This window comes from Nipponia nippon, unplaced genomic scaffold (genome assembly GCF_047370975.1).
Source record: "Nipponia nippon isolate SJK-2023a ecotype South Korea unplaced genomic scaffold, ASM4737097v1 scaffold_23, whole genome shotgun sequence".
Classification (NCBI taxonomy): domain Eukaryota; kingdom Metazoa; phylum Chordata; class Aves; order Pelecaniformes; family Threskiornithidae; genus Nipponia; species Nipponia nippon.
In genome coordinates this window covers 3,612,967-3,628,322 of record NW_028262340.1, presented here as the reverse complement: position 1 = coordinate 3,628,322, position 15,356 = coordinate 3,612,967, and the positions used below count along the sequence as shown (strand labels likewise).

General features: G+C 41.5%; 1 protein-coding gene across 4 annotated transcripts in view; it reads right to left on the bottom strand.

The window, feature by feature from the left end:
* LOC148055370 (uncharacterized) overlaps positions 1-15,356 on the bottom strand; it is a 243,809-nt gene that overhangs the window by 170,046 nt on the left and 58,407 nt on the right. For all 4 annotated transcript variants that reach the window (XR_015705479.1, XR_015705478.1, XM_087760909.1 and 1 more), the window contains one exon: positions 14,520-14,665. The gene's annotated coding sequence lies outside the window, so the exon portion shown is untranslated. The remainder of the gene's footprint in view (positions 1-14,519; positions 14,666-15,356) is intronic.

The following is a 15,356-nucleotide window of genomic DNA, read 5'->3' as shown; positions in this document are numbered from 1 at the left end:
CCTCCTACTTTAAAAAAAGGGGGACCAACATATTCAGGACTAACTCACATCGTATTCCCTTAATACGTGCTGGACTTGGACTGGAATAAGTAACACAGATGGAGCAGTGGTAAATATTAAAATTAGCGGAGCAGAGGAAAAAGCATTAGCAGCAGTACAGAAAACAGAAGGGAAGCAAAGGTGACTAATACTGAAGGAAAATGGGTTTGTATGTGGGATGCAGTCATTGCAAGAGGGACGTAAGTGACATAAATGATAAAGGGACACATGCAAAGGGAGAGGTACAATGGGAAATCATGAGATGGTAGGTCATGCTGAACAAATCTGATTAACTTCTGTGAAAAAGTCGCAATAAGAACTGATGGGACAGACTAACAGACATAATGTATTTGGACTTCAAGATGGCTTAGAATACTTCACAGCAGAAAAAGCTAGGGTAAAAGGTCAGTAAATACAGTGCAGATAAACATGGAAATTCTAGGCTGAATTCAAAACAAGGTCAGTAAGAAGCAGCAGATAGGTAACGAACCAATAGAACACTGACAGCTGTGCAAATGGCCGAGTGTTTGACCCCCTCCTACTTGGACAAGGTACCAAAGATAAACAAGGGGCCTTCTGGAGAAATTAAAGCTGTGGCCATAAAATATCGAATTGGAAGGAAGGTTTGGTAAGGCAGGTGATGTGGTCAGAGTCCCAGCGACCCTGCTGAAAACCCAAAACTAGATTATTTGCTTGCTGTTAAATATACTCTTCCATTATTGAACTTCTGGGCTAAAAATAGACAACACAATGGGACTCGCAAGAGACCCGCTACGCTGAAAGAAGAGACAACTGGATAATTTTGCTGTAACTTGAGAGAAAGTGGTCATTTTCTATCTCTAGGCAAGTCCTGTCAACATGTGCTTCTGATTTTGTAACTTTCTAATTTTAAGCTTCACCAACTGGAATTTTCTCTTTAAATCATTTCAGAAGGACTTTAATCGGGATGTTTGCAGGGAAAGCCAATCTTTGATCAGAAGGAGGGCTGTGTTTACCAGAAAATGCTATTGCATGAAGAGAAATTCAGTAAGTATTCTTATGTTCACAGTTATAATGAACTGCTTTTCATTCTCAGCAGCATAGTGTCTTTCATTCCCTCTGCTTCCCTAACAGTTCGTTTTGCTAAACTGCTATGTATTGTCTTCCTTTTAGATGGTAACCTCTCTGAGACAGGAGCTGCCTCCTTAAACAAAACAAAAAAAAAAAAAATCAAACCACAAAAAAACCTTATTTATACAGCATTCAGCACAGTGGGATCCTGACCATAGGCTTCAAATTGAAGATGTAAATGAACAACCTTTAGGAAGCTCTGTAGATGTAATAATGTATTTCATACACCTTTGGATATGATGGCTCTGCCACACAATCAAAACCAAACACATGGTAAATTTTTGAGGGTCAGCTTAGGCAGGCATTTAAGCATGGGTACACCATGAAACGATGGATTTTGAAGATGACAGAGGATAGTGAAGTTGGTAGAAGACAGTCAAGTAACCACTCTACTAGCTTGAAGTTGGTAAAAGAACGCTTCCATTATTAGAACACAAAGGATTTTCTTCATGATGTTTTAAAGGTAGACCTTAGCATTTGATCCATTTATTCCATTGAAACTTTCAACAGATTGCATTGAAAAGTGGCATAAGATAATTGTAGGCAAAAGCTTCAGACGCCTAACTAGTGTGCTTAGTTATTCTTTCCTAACGTTCCGAGACGTTAACACAGCCTCTTCCTCCCATTTTTCAGCACCTGACATTCTTCATTTTCGAAGTGCTCTTGCGAACTGCAGAAGTGCCAGACATTTGCTCCGAGCGTAATTCAACTGTGCTGTGCGTTATTCTACTTGTGGGTATGAATGTTTCTAAAATTAAAAAGCCACCTTCTTTCCAATAGAGGTGTTCAATACTATTTACTTACAGAGTCTGCCTATCTTCTATTTCTCAGCATTGTCCTGTTAACAGTATTATATTGTGCAAAGTACTCTACAGATGAGGAGAGCTAAACAGCTAAAGGCAGAAAATAAAACAAAGTTCCTCATTTTACCTCAAAATTCTTCCCCTGTTCTATCACAAAATTCTTCCCCTGTTCATCTTGATTACAGTCTTTTACAAATCATTTTTATTTTATCTACTCAAAATTATCAATAGGGCAAGGATTTTTACTGCTGTATTTGCTCAGCCTCATCCACAGAAATAGGAAAAGATTTCTGCATCTAAAGCTACTTCTACTTCCAATGTCTCACATTCAGTAGTACATACTTATATTTTGGTCATGAACACTGTGAAGATCAGCGTGCCTACTAAAAATGAAACAGAAAGAAAAACCCCAAACCAGCGACAACCGTTGCCTTGGGCCTCATCACTCCTAAATATTGTGGAGAGTTTGAAGTCCTTGAGACAGTTGTTTTGATAACCTAAACCGAAGGCTTAGCTCTTATGAATCCTCACTAAACACAATCTGCTCCCAAACTGGTATGCCGCAGAAAATGAACTTTACATAAGCAACATCAGATACGCAAGTGGAGATCAAAGGGGACTCCCATGCAACACCACATACTACATTCAACTGTAAGGAAATATTTCCCTACGCACCCTGGTGTCTGGACACACACTGATCTGTCTGCCCTTTCAAAGCTCGTGGTCCTGGTTCCCAGATCTGAGTGGCTGTCTAACAGCCCTATCCAAACCACCTATCGTACGTACATCAGCAAATAACCACATTCCTTGCATCAAATCTTACGTCACCTTTCTCTGAAAAATGATTGGCATCACTGGTTCATTGCTGCTAACTCACACTTAGCAATCAAGAGGGACTGTTCTCCGCCTCTTCAACTACGAGAAATGGGGGGCATCAAGTAAAATTAGCAGGCTAGAAGTTCAAAAGTGGAAGGGAAAAAAGGGGGCATAAGTCTTCAGACAGCACTTAGTTAAGCTCTGGAACTCACCAGAGAATGCTATGGATGCTTAAAGATGTTATCAGCTCAAGGCATAAGGGGACAAGTTATCAGAAGAGAAACTCATCAACGACTTCTAGGTAGAACAGTTGCAGGAAGTCCCGTAATTACAAAGCGTTGAAGACTAAAACAGAATACAGGGGGAGTACTGCTAGATGCTTCCTGTACGCTACGGGGGCAACACACTTGCTATACTCTTACATTCTTTCTTCAGACATCTGCTCTTGGCCTGTGCCAGACAAGACAGCAGGCCAACTGGACTTTTAGCTAAATGCCATACAGGTCTGCACGTTGCAGTTCTCAGTTGCAAAACCTGACGCCACTGCAAATACACAAAAAGGGATGGCTTCCCTTGGGTGACTCTTGGTAGAAAGGAAAGAGAAACAGTACACTCCATGGAATGGCCAAACACAGGGAGCTTTTAGCAGAACGTAAACTCTGGAGAAGGAGACTTCTAGCAATGCTCACAATCCTGACGCGAGATGTTTAGGCTTAACGGAATGTGCAGCGACGCCCTGACAGCATTTATCAGCACACCAGTTCCAGGGACAGTGCAGCTTCTCTGCTGCACGCTGTGCTGTGCCCTGAAGGTACCGCAGAGATCCCAGCCGGACTAATGCAGAGCCTCCGGTCCCAGACTGCCGCCTCTCTGCTCCCTCCTCAGTACAATTACCTCCACAGCAGCCATAAAAAGCTCTTTACGAGGTTTCATAAAGACATTACAAGTACTTCTGAATAAAATGGTTTTAATTTCTATGGAGTAAAATAAATTTGGACAGGCAAAAATTATACAGTTTGCCAAAAGTGACAGTGTAACTTACTATCCAAGTTAGGATTAGAACTTAGCTCCCAAACACCTTTATCAGGCTTCTTTGCAGAAACAAAGATATGGGAAAAAATGAGGCATACTCATAGATTAAATTGTTTGCAATTTAATTGTTGCAAAAAGAACTACAAAGATATTGATGTTAAAATAGACGTTTCTTTTGGATGATCCTTCTTCCCTTCTCCAACAGGAATAAGATGCATCTTTTCCAGCGGAAGGTGGAGTCAAACATTTCCACCTCCTTGTCTCTTTTTGAAAGATGTTAGACACTAAACCGCATCCATGTCCGAAATCCACAACTGTATTGAAAAGGTACAAAAGTTTCCTTCTAATTAGGTGTCCAGCACAGAACGAGGAAGAATGCACTGGTACGTACCAGCATTCCTTCACCATTTACATATGTTTTACTTCTCCTGAATCAGAACACAAATCTGAATTTTTCTTTTGAAAATATTTTCAAGCCAAAGGAAGAAGGAAACAACATAAATTTAAAAACATATTTCAAACTTAGCCTTTACTCAGAAAGGAGAACTCCAAACGTACCAGAGTCAGCCAACAGCCTGATGGTCTGCATGTGGACAGCCATCAATGCCCGGGTTACCAGCCACCTGACTGTTACAGACTACCTGTAAGCGGATAGTCGTAACAGAGAAACAGAGAGCCTGCAAAAATCTAGCCTTAGAACTAATTCTTTATAATAATACTCTAAGCTGCTTCATTCATAATCTAATCTGATTTCTGAAGATCAGGGAAAATGAAAGCTAAGAAAATGCCATACAACGTTATTAAAGAAGTAACTGTGCGCTTGGAGCTGGTCTGAGAGGTTGCCACAAACATCTTCTTGAAGGTACAGCAGGGCTGGGGAGCAGGCAGCAGCGGAAGCCAAAAGTAGGAGACCGACTCTGACGTTCAGCCATGGTACAAAGGTGATACCTGACAACTGATCTTTCTCTAGAGGCTGAAACAAGCCAACAAGAGATCAGTTCTTAGCACTGGTGACCCTCCGAGTCAAACAAAACACATGAACAGTCCCCAGCAAGAAAAAGGCAAAAGGAGAAATAAGAAGCCATTTACCATAACCAATCAAATTCCTCTCATATAAGACTCAGGGGAAGAAAATTCCCTGTGAGTTAAACTCGAGCACTAATACAGGGACCCAGACCTCTCGGACAGATGCTTAGGACGTTCTTTTTCTTGTCCTCGTACACATAAGCTACAGGAATTTAATTATGCTGTTTCCCTCACCTAAGAACATTCAAGTATGTCAAGCCTGTTGCTTCCAGCATTATAGGGACTAGGCAACATCCTCAGATGATCGCTGTGTTTCATGACCCCTTGTCAGACTAAATCAAAAAGCAGCTTTAAACCAGACGGTCATATAGAAATGGCCCAGCCTGTCATCATGTGTGCCCTCTGAACATCTCCACTGTTGATAGTGTGAAACTAGATAAGTAACAGAAAGAACCGTACACAGCACCGTTGCATATAAATAAAGCCAGTCTCATCAAGCCCTCTTCCTATAACCCTAAGCCCTGCTGTCTCTGCAGATTTTTAGTTCTAGCTTCAGCCTCTCTAGACTGTCAAACATCTACTGTTCAAAGTCGAACCCACCCCTCAAATACGTTCAATGTCTGCAAGAAACAACATCTACGTTTTGCAGTCGGATTGCAGCAATTTCAGTCATTCTAAGACTCGGCACTCAACATCTTCGTGTCTGCTGCTCAGAGCTGCGGTGAATTAGCAGTACGCATTAACTCCTCAACAGCTTGTCCTCCATCGCATTTAGTTGAAGGCAGAGGTCCAAAGAAAAGATACAGCAGCCACACAACATTCCTTGACTTACAGTCTTCTAAAAGTATGGATCACGTATCATTTTTTTATGTAAGATCCAGATTACTTACTGCTAAGATCTTCCGGACAACAGAAACAAACTGATGACTAGGCTCACCTACAGGCTAGCCTGATTAGCAAAACTGAAGCTTTTACATTAGATCAGCCTCTTGCCGAGGTGTAAGTGATCTGTAAACTTTCCAGAGCTTTCCACAGCCAGACGAGAGTTTTTTGGCTTTCAATAACAAAAATCTGTAAAACTTCCTAATATCTTTAAATCCACAGACAATAATAAAACACTTTAAAGAATTCAGCCATTTGACCTGGAGAATAGAGAGGTCACCACAGGCAGGAATGAGAAGAGAGGTACAAGTAGAATAATAAATTCAGCCATCCTTGTAGGCAATATTAGATCTGACAGAGCCCACATAGAAACTTGCACTATAGCTAAAAGGCGAAGTCAGATCAAGATGCCAGCATAGCAACTACAAGCACATGTACACAGCGACCCATATTACCACTATTAACTCTCCCTTTTTGCTTTAGAATGTAACCAATGAGCTAACTGCCAGCTTCTCATCAAAATGAAGGATGTTGAATATTTTTGGCCAAGCAAAAAGCGCATGCGCCACAGCCGTGCATTCAACCATACTCACAGGAATGGAAAAAAGGGAAGCGCTGTTTGTACCCGCAGAGAAGAGCTCCGTCTCATTGCAGTACACCCAACGAGACGTACAGAGCACATCCAGTTTGAGGCTCCCTGCTATATGATCATAGTTGGCAAGTACAAGTACATACACTATCATGGCACATTATAAGGCTGTATGCTTGCCTTTATGTCACATGAACTAAAAATTGAATGATACTTAGATTAATATGGGCCTCCACAAGGATGACATGTCAATTTGTAAAGCCTTGAGTGTTTCCTACAGTAAGGCCTTAGCTGGAATACCAAAAATTAAGCTTTGGGCACCATATTTAACAAACGCATGTATAAACTGAGTGCAGACAACAGGAAAGGAACAAGAACAAGCAGATATGTAGAACACAAGATCTGGAACATGAAATCTCGAGAAGATAGGAAAAAAACCCATGATAGCAAGTACTGAAATATGTAAAAGGCTAGTACATAAAGGGGAAATAAGCTCTTCCCCCAGGAACACAGGGAATACGAACAAGGCAAATGGTAAATGGCTCAAATCATAGCAAGGGAAATAAGGTTCAGTACTATGGAAAACTTTCTAAGGCTATGAACAGGGAAGCAGGGGATCAGACTGTCTGTGGAAGTTGTGAAATCTTTGTCTTTTTAATTCTTAGTGCTTTGAGCACCCAGAATTACAGGTAGCCAGAACTGGTAAGAATTCCAGTCCATTACAGGAAAATAAAAGTTTGTATCATTCACTAGAAAAAACACTGAGGGACATTTGTAACTCAAGTTAAATAATCTCCATGCGTATTTCCAATGAAAATTCAGTAATATATTGATTTATTTAGTTGGTTTTAGTTTTTATGTTTTTAATTGCCAATTACCAAGCTAAGACAATGGGAACTAAGGTTTTATGGAGAAGACGGTAAAAAGGCTCTGTACTGCTTCACACTAAAAAGAGGGACACAAAGTTCTTCTGATCATATCAGTCTAGGGCCAACTTCAGCGCGACCTTAAAGTAACCAGCATTTGCAAAATGGAGATACAGCAAAAGCTGCTGTTAAAAAATGCTATCTACATGTTAGGGAGGATTATTGGAGAGATGAAAACATGATCATTGTTTGAATCTACGCTGCTGTTCGTAACACTGAATTGTTCTCCAGGTCTGATCAGTCAGAAGGTAGCTCCCATTTACAAAGACAAAACCCCATCACCGTCAGCAATAGCAAGCTTTACATATTTGCCCCTCCAAAACTGAGAGTTGAAACAAATGGCTGTGCTGGGAGTAAGCACGGCCTTCACTTAAACAGGCCTATAAATCATGAGCCTGACACTGGGTACGAATGATTGCTGGCAGGGCTAGCGCTGCTCCAGGCAAACTCCGCAAGGACACACCGTGTATCCGTAAGGAAACAGCACCCAACTGCCTGTTAACCCCGTGTTCTCCTCCCGAGAAAGTTCCCACTTGCAAGGTAGAGCAGAAACCTCCTGAATAGTTGTCCCTATTCCCTATTCCCTATCAAGTTCAACCAAAACATATGGCAGCACCACAGTAAACTTAAGAGGACACCAAGTCACCGGGACCTTCGTTTTAATTCTGGCACAAAGTTTTCACTACGTGTAGAAAACATTCTTTTCTTCATTTAAATTTTCTTGCAGATTTTTTTTAAATTCAGAAAACGTCATAGGATTTTCCTTTTCCCTCTTCTATTTCCCTTGAAAAGGGCAAAAAGGCAAGACTTAAAGACAGATAAACTGAAAGAAAAAGAAAGGAGATGAACTTTTTGGCTTTCATTGAAAAAACAGAGCACTTTGATGCCTATCATTATTTTCCTTGAAAATTTTCACTTCTAACAACTCTATTTTAACCAAACTATTCTTATTGGACATTGGAAGTGCTCATCATCTCGGTGAAACAGAACTTCTTAAACCACCACCAGTGTGTAAACTGTGAGTCTATTCCACTTCCCTGCCAATATTCCTGCTAACATCCTTGTTCTAATGGCAGGCACTGCCTCATGGGAAATACATACATCGCCCAGGGAGCAAAGATCAGAAACCAGGGCTCTTCTGTTTTGGGCTAGTTCCCCAGACACTTCCGTAACCCACAATTTTGGCATTCTTTGCTGCTTCAACAGGAGTCAGAACATGCCTTAACTCTGAATTGCCTATAGCCTCCAGGCTCTTCAGAGAACAGATCAGGAGTCCAAACCCTCTCGGGCCAACCTTGAACTCGGTTCTGCCCACTTTGGAGTACGGGTTCCAACCATTAGGACACCAGACAAAAGATTTATTAGCACACCACATCTTGCACCCAGAGAATTCTACCGTACACCCTAACACCATCCAGAGACAAGCAGATTTCCAGATACGCAGCAAACCAAGTATCTGCTGGTGTGGAGGCGCTCCCTGCTCGGCACCTGAACGGCCCATTCAGCATAAAGAATTAACTGCCTAACCTGGATGACCTGGGGCATCTTCCTGGGTCCCAGCACCTAATTTTCAGATAGTGTAATGCTTATAATAGACAAGCCCAAGTAATTTGTTTTTCTCTAGTCCTCTCTTTCTTCTGAATAGTATTCTTATTCATTTCAGTAAACTAAAATTTTATTGTAAGTGTTCCTGCTGTGCAATTCTTAAAAAAAAAAAAAAAAAATCACCACAAGAAGCTCATACCAGAATGGTCTCTTCCCTAAAATAACTGGGAGGTTAATGTTGGAAAGAACAAATACATATAACCAAAATATCTAATTTAAATACACAAAAAAAGAGGTTTGAGGTGCCTCTCAACATAATCAAGGGAGTCCTTCCTGTTAGTGCTATGGAAGCACTCATTCTCACCAGTGGTGTGAATCAAGAAATGGCTGGCCGCCTCTCTGATGCAGTTGCCGGTTTCAGGCAGCACATTAGTGTCTACCTTCACGCTCGATCCTAGCTCCTCTTTACTGACCTTTCTTCATCCTGTCACTTCTTCCCCTCTTCCCACTTCTTTTCTAGGGCCCTCATGACAGTATTTCCCTATCGTCATAAACTCTGTCTCTTAGTAAGCCCATTAATCTTATTGTCATTACAGACAATCAAGTCACTATTCTTTGGAGGGTTTTCCCACCGTAACCCAAATTTGAGCCTTGCTTCTCAAAGCCAGGTGACCGTTAGATCCCAGGCTTCACAGGGGCAAGGCCTTAAAAATGAAACCCTGCATGTTACTTTGATACACTCTGCTGTACAATCACATACAGGCTGCGTGTGACGATGGGGAGGGTACAGCATAAATCTCAGTTTTCCACACAATTAATTTAGTCTGCGAATTAAAAAAAAATTTCCTCGTATCGCCGTGTGCGCAAAAAAAAAAACGTTACTTCGTTTCACGAACATCTTTCAATCTTCTCTTCTCTTCCCCTCTAATCATTCTGCATTACTAAAAGGCCTGAATGTGTAATACTGTACTCTTTCATCCTCAAAGTCTTAGTCTTGCCCTTGGTTACTCCCCTGTTGGCTGCAAAGATGGCCAAGCAATGCCTGCAGAGTGAAAGCAGCTTCTGCTCTACCAGGCTCTGACAGCTGCGTACGTTGTCTGGCTCCATTCTCCCTGAAAGCTGTTACTGTCACTTCTGCAATAAGTCTCCACCAGCCAAAGGACCAAATATGCCAATTACAATCCTGAGCTGCGGTGAACTAGCTTGCAGCAATGTAAGAAAAAGAATGGACATGTTTTAGAAAAGCAAACACATTAGCCTTTCACCCTAGAACTCACAAATAACTTCAGTATGAGGTGGACTTCTACGTGGCCTCAGTTGCTTTGGTAGTGCCTTTTCTTCTTCTGTTTTTGGTAGAAAACAAGTATACAATTTCAAAGTTTTCCTTTCTACCCTGCCTCACGTTTCTCCTCTACTGTAAATTCCTGGACACGTGGTCAGGTTTACCAGAGATCACCACTGCTAACGTACTGCCAACACTAGCTCAGCATTACAAATTCCACAACACTAAAAGATGTTTTTAAACTAACAACATAGTAACTTATTTTTAAAAATAATAAGCAGAAGTGCCAAGGATCTACATATTTATTTTGACAGATGTTACTGTTCCAGCTCAACACATTTCAACTGGACCTGTAATCACTTTCGGGGTAACATGGTGCTGTTTATGTTGTACCCCAACCATATGGGATGAAGGACTGAGAAGTAGCTGACGTTGCACCGAGGTGAGGGACAACCTGATTAAAAAACTCAGCACTAACAGTATAAAAGGGTAACACAGTGAAAAACTCCTACAGTTGTGCTCGAGTGCAATATTATGCTCTATCGTCTCCAGTGCCTATGCTAATGTTATTTTGGAAGCATCCTGGATAATGCCAAGCTTTCTCTACGACGATGGGCAACGGTCCAACTTTACAGCTCTGGGGACCGGACCGCGGTGCTGGGACCGCCCCTTGCACGGCACTGACAGCTCCTCGCCACCCTCACAAACAGAAAGAGAAGCACTTTCCAGTGGATGCAACGACAAGAGCTGGTTCTCTGCACTGATGGATGCTTACAGTCACAGTGGGAGCCATTCTGCTCTTGGGGCATCATGCACTGCTCAAACTGCCCGCCCGCCTCTTCTAACAGAAAAGCAGTGAACCAGAAAGAAACGTGCACCTCAGTGTTTCAGTTTCTGCACCTATGCACCTACATGTTTCAGTTTCTACTCCAATGTACCCTCCTGGGACCTGCATTTCATTCAAGCACCGTGTCCTAAAGACTGGCTCCCTCTAGTGCAAATTACCAATAATCTAATACTGTTATTTGAAACACCATGCTTCAATTGGTTTGCTTAAATTAGGCATTCCCAGATACCAGGCCTCTTGTCTGATATTTCAGTAGTTAATAATCTTGCACTGAATAAAACATCTGTGATCTGCTTTAGTGGTTAATGTAATAAATACGGGTTATGTTCAATTAAACAATTTCTGCTTCTCAGTAGGGATTTGGTTTCTAAAGTTCGCTTCCAACTAGAAAGTGCATGTTATTTTAAGAGGAATACACCTACACGTAACCGCAACAGCTGCCTATAGTTAACAGGCTGCAAATATGACGCTCTTAAATGACAGAATTTGTGTTCTCAGTACTTTTTTGATCCTGTTCCAGCACTGGTAGCTCTGCATACTGAAGAACGCATACAAAAAATGGCAATTTCTGATAAGCACCTAATGTCAGTACAGCAGTCGACAACTGAAGATTGAGTAGTCTGCTAGAGATTTAAGCACAGCTACTGGATTTTACATGCAACAAATTTCAACACAGACTTCAACAAGCACCACTCCTGTCCTTGCAGAGAGAGGGCTCCATCCCGACAGCTCCTCCACAACACTCCAGCAGAGCCCAGGACAGGACAGTGATATTCTCAAGGTATCGACAAGGCCAAATAGCCATTTCGCCCTCTCCCCAAAGGCCTGACTCTCTATTCCCTTCCCCTGCTTACCTTAGCTGCTACTTTTATTAGGGTTTAGTTTTGCTTTACACTCCTACCCTCCCCATTAACTAAGGCTCCCAGGACAAAAAGCCTCAAGAATGAGAGTTTCTAGGCAGTCTATGCCTTCGTGCTCTCTCTCTACAGGGAGCTTACCCTCTAAGACATAATAAAGTGAATATTGCTTCTGTCAGAATAACTTTAAAGCCATCAACACCAATTCTTAGACGTCTCTGTACCATGTTTCAGTGCTGGAACTCTGTCTATTCATGCTTCATACAACAGTTTACAAATACCAAAGGTAACAAAGAATGAAAATAAAAAGGAAGGCCTGGTCCTTGTAACCCAAAGTCATATGGAAACCCACTTTATTTAAAAAGAAATAAATAAAGCTCACAACATACCAGATAGGCAGCAGTCAGCAAACGTAATCTGAGATCTACAGGATAGTCTGAAGTGTATTTCCTAGCTTCTGTGATGCAGAAAGAGTTTCTCCTTCATGCCTTGGAATGCTATATATGAAAGTTTGCTTTAGGTATTCATACTGATAATTTTTTTTTTTCCTTCTCTTTTTTTCCCTTCTCTTCCCCCCTCCCCCCTTTTCCTTTCTTCTAACCACTGGGATGCCGTAAACATGGGAAAGCTGTGTAAAGCCAGGACTGTCCCAGTTATGGTATACCTTAAGTGATAATCGGGAGACCTTAAGCAGGAGGGAAGTAAATCACCTTGGTATGACAGTCTAGTGCTCAATCATGGGTCTTGGGGACAAGCGTCAGGAAGAGAACAGAGGGAGATCTTTCCGTTCTGAGTTAGAAATGAAGCAAGCACTGCCACGGGGGTGTCATCTTTAAATCCTCTTTAATACTAGAAGCAGGGATGGTCTAACTGCACGTATTTTCCGAGACAAAACAAGTCTTAGCATAAGTCATTAGCCTTGCAAGTTAGACAAGACATTGATTCAGCTGAGTGAGATCCTTACTGTTAAGCGCAATCTCCAAGATCCATTGTATTACTTTATTTTTGAGACCCCAGTTTCATTATCCAGATGCTAACTGTTAAGTAGTTTGCATTGCAACAATCCTAAACAGGGTGCTAGGCTATTTTTTTTTTTTTTAACTCAAAAAGTAACCAACTACTTTTCAGTTATGCAGTGTGAGTCAACCTGGTAGTTGTTAAAATAGAATTTTGATGTTGAATAAATATTTTCTGGTGGCTAACATTAGCAAAAGCCCCTCTGGCAGTACAGGAAGAAAGCACAGAATGTTCCTAAATTTCATCCACTGAAGTAATTTGGTGAGTTTGTAACAGATAATTCAAACTGTTCTGTTTCTCAGAGAGACACAGACATATAGAGTTGCAACCAAAGATGGAATTAGATCGTATGCTGTTGGGGTAGAGAAACCAGGACGAGACTCTTTCTTTATTGTGCATGTGAGGAACACAGTGAGATGTAGTCAGATCACATAACTTTAGGCACTTAACTTTGGACCCCTGATTCCCTTAAAAGTCAAAAGTGTTCCAGAAGACCGTGTAGTATTGATCAGTCTGGAGGGTTTCTTTACTAGGGCCCCTAGCCCATTTCTGTATGGATCACAAGTCTATGATAACTGTCTTGGCCCCCATTTGTGCTCAAAATGCCAACTTTGAAAGGGACTGGTACAGAAGTTCTCACTGCATTCAGCATATGCCAAGAAGCCATGAATAAACCCAGCTACGACAACAGAAAGGTGGAGACCTTACTGCCAGATAAAGAAAGGACTTGTGTCTAATAACTACAGCAGATGCCACTTCCCTTCTGACTTTTCAGACCAACAAAAATGTTTAAGAAAACCAAAGCAGCACCTTAAGAAACAGAATGGAAGCACTTGTGGAATACTTGATTCCAGGTTGCCTCGGTCAGAATTGACTCCACTTTACTGTTTGCATTTACATGGAGCACAAAAATGCCAGAATTACTCAAAATTAATTTTAAAAAAAGATTTCTGAGCTACACAAGGAGTCATATCCATGACTGGATCTCTGAATATAACACCATGCACACACGATTTTGCCTTTTTATTCATTTTTCACCAGCAGCAGTTAGCCCTTCATGCAGCTAAACTATGAGAAATCTTAACACGCTAGCCTGAAGGCTACTGTAAGCTGCTCTCAGTCTCAGAAGTTCAAGTTTCTACTTTATTAGCCAGTTCCAAATGCATTTTAAAGCAAAAAAACCCAAAACAAAACAAAAAACCAACCCTCCCCCAACATCTGCCAGTACATACTGGAAGCTGATATAGCTTGCTCTGAATCTCAGCAATGTTGCTACTGCTTCGAGTGAACTGGCACAGAAGCATCCTTCAACCTTGTGTTTGTTAAATAGCACCACCTCCAGGAGCTTCTTATAAGGACAGGGAAGGGGAAATGCTCTGTGAAGTCCCCTGCTGCTGCAGGAGTGGAGAAACGCACGGAGAGGGGTAGCACATTTTGTAAAGGCTTAAAATCCTCCACTAAACTTCCATGTTTCTCTGTGACAATACACGCGGATAGCTTCTGCTTTATGATACTTGTCACACAAATTGCTAACACGTAGTAGTAAAACAGTCTACGCTTCCTTACAAAACAGAGGATGCTCCAGCTAAGTATCTACAAAACTGTAAACATCAAAGGACACCGGCACATACCGAATCCAGTGGAGACAACAGGCAGAGGCAGACGCGTGAAAACGCGTGACCGCCGAGCATCACATGCATTCCTGCTCACAAACACCCAGAACACAGCACCGCACCCGCCGCAGTTACCAGGCCAGCTCCAGCGCTGCGCTCAGCGGTAAGCCAGGACCCGCGTCTCCAGAAAGTACTGGCAAACGTGATCTTTGCAAAGCTTGGAAGTTCGCAAAGGTGTCGTTCCAGTTCTACTGCTGCAGCAGTGCCTGGCTCTTCCACACCTAAGGAGAAAGGGAATATCACTAAAAGGCCACAACGCCTGCAGATACCTTAAATGAGCTTAATCATCTTCAGCTACAGCTGGAATTTGACTGAGGACTAACATGGTATCTTCTCCGTTTGAGGTGGTATGTAACCATAGATTCTAAAAAACATATGGGGTATAATGAAATGTGATTATTTTGCTATGATCCATAATATGAAACCCACTCCGTGATTTTAGAATCAGTAAGAAAAATAGTTTTGAAAATGAGAACCTGTAATTGCCACTGTGCTGGATGCTGGTCAAGGGACTATTTTTAGTCAGCAGAGCACACACTGGTAATATAAGAAAAACCTTATGTTTTCAAGGCTTCCTTTTTGCAGCTGCTAAATCACATTTCAGACAACTTTACATTAAAGAATACATATGGTTAAATATTTACATCATATCTATTTGCTGTAGAAGAAATTATCAGGGAGAATACAGGAATCTTACAGGATTGCAAATGGCAGAGACTACAGCCTCACAATACATTCCTCAAGAGGCAGCCACTCAAAACAAAAAAAAAAAAAAAACCAAAAAAAAAAAAACAAAAAACCCACCCAAACCACAAAACCTTGCGAATATCTGCAACTGGATACCTGATATTTAGCAAGTCCGATAATGCATATTGATGAAGTATTATGTCTCTATGAGAAACAATGAGGTCT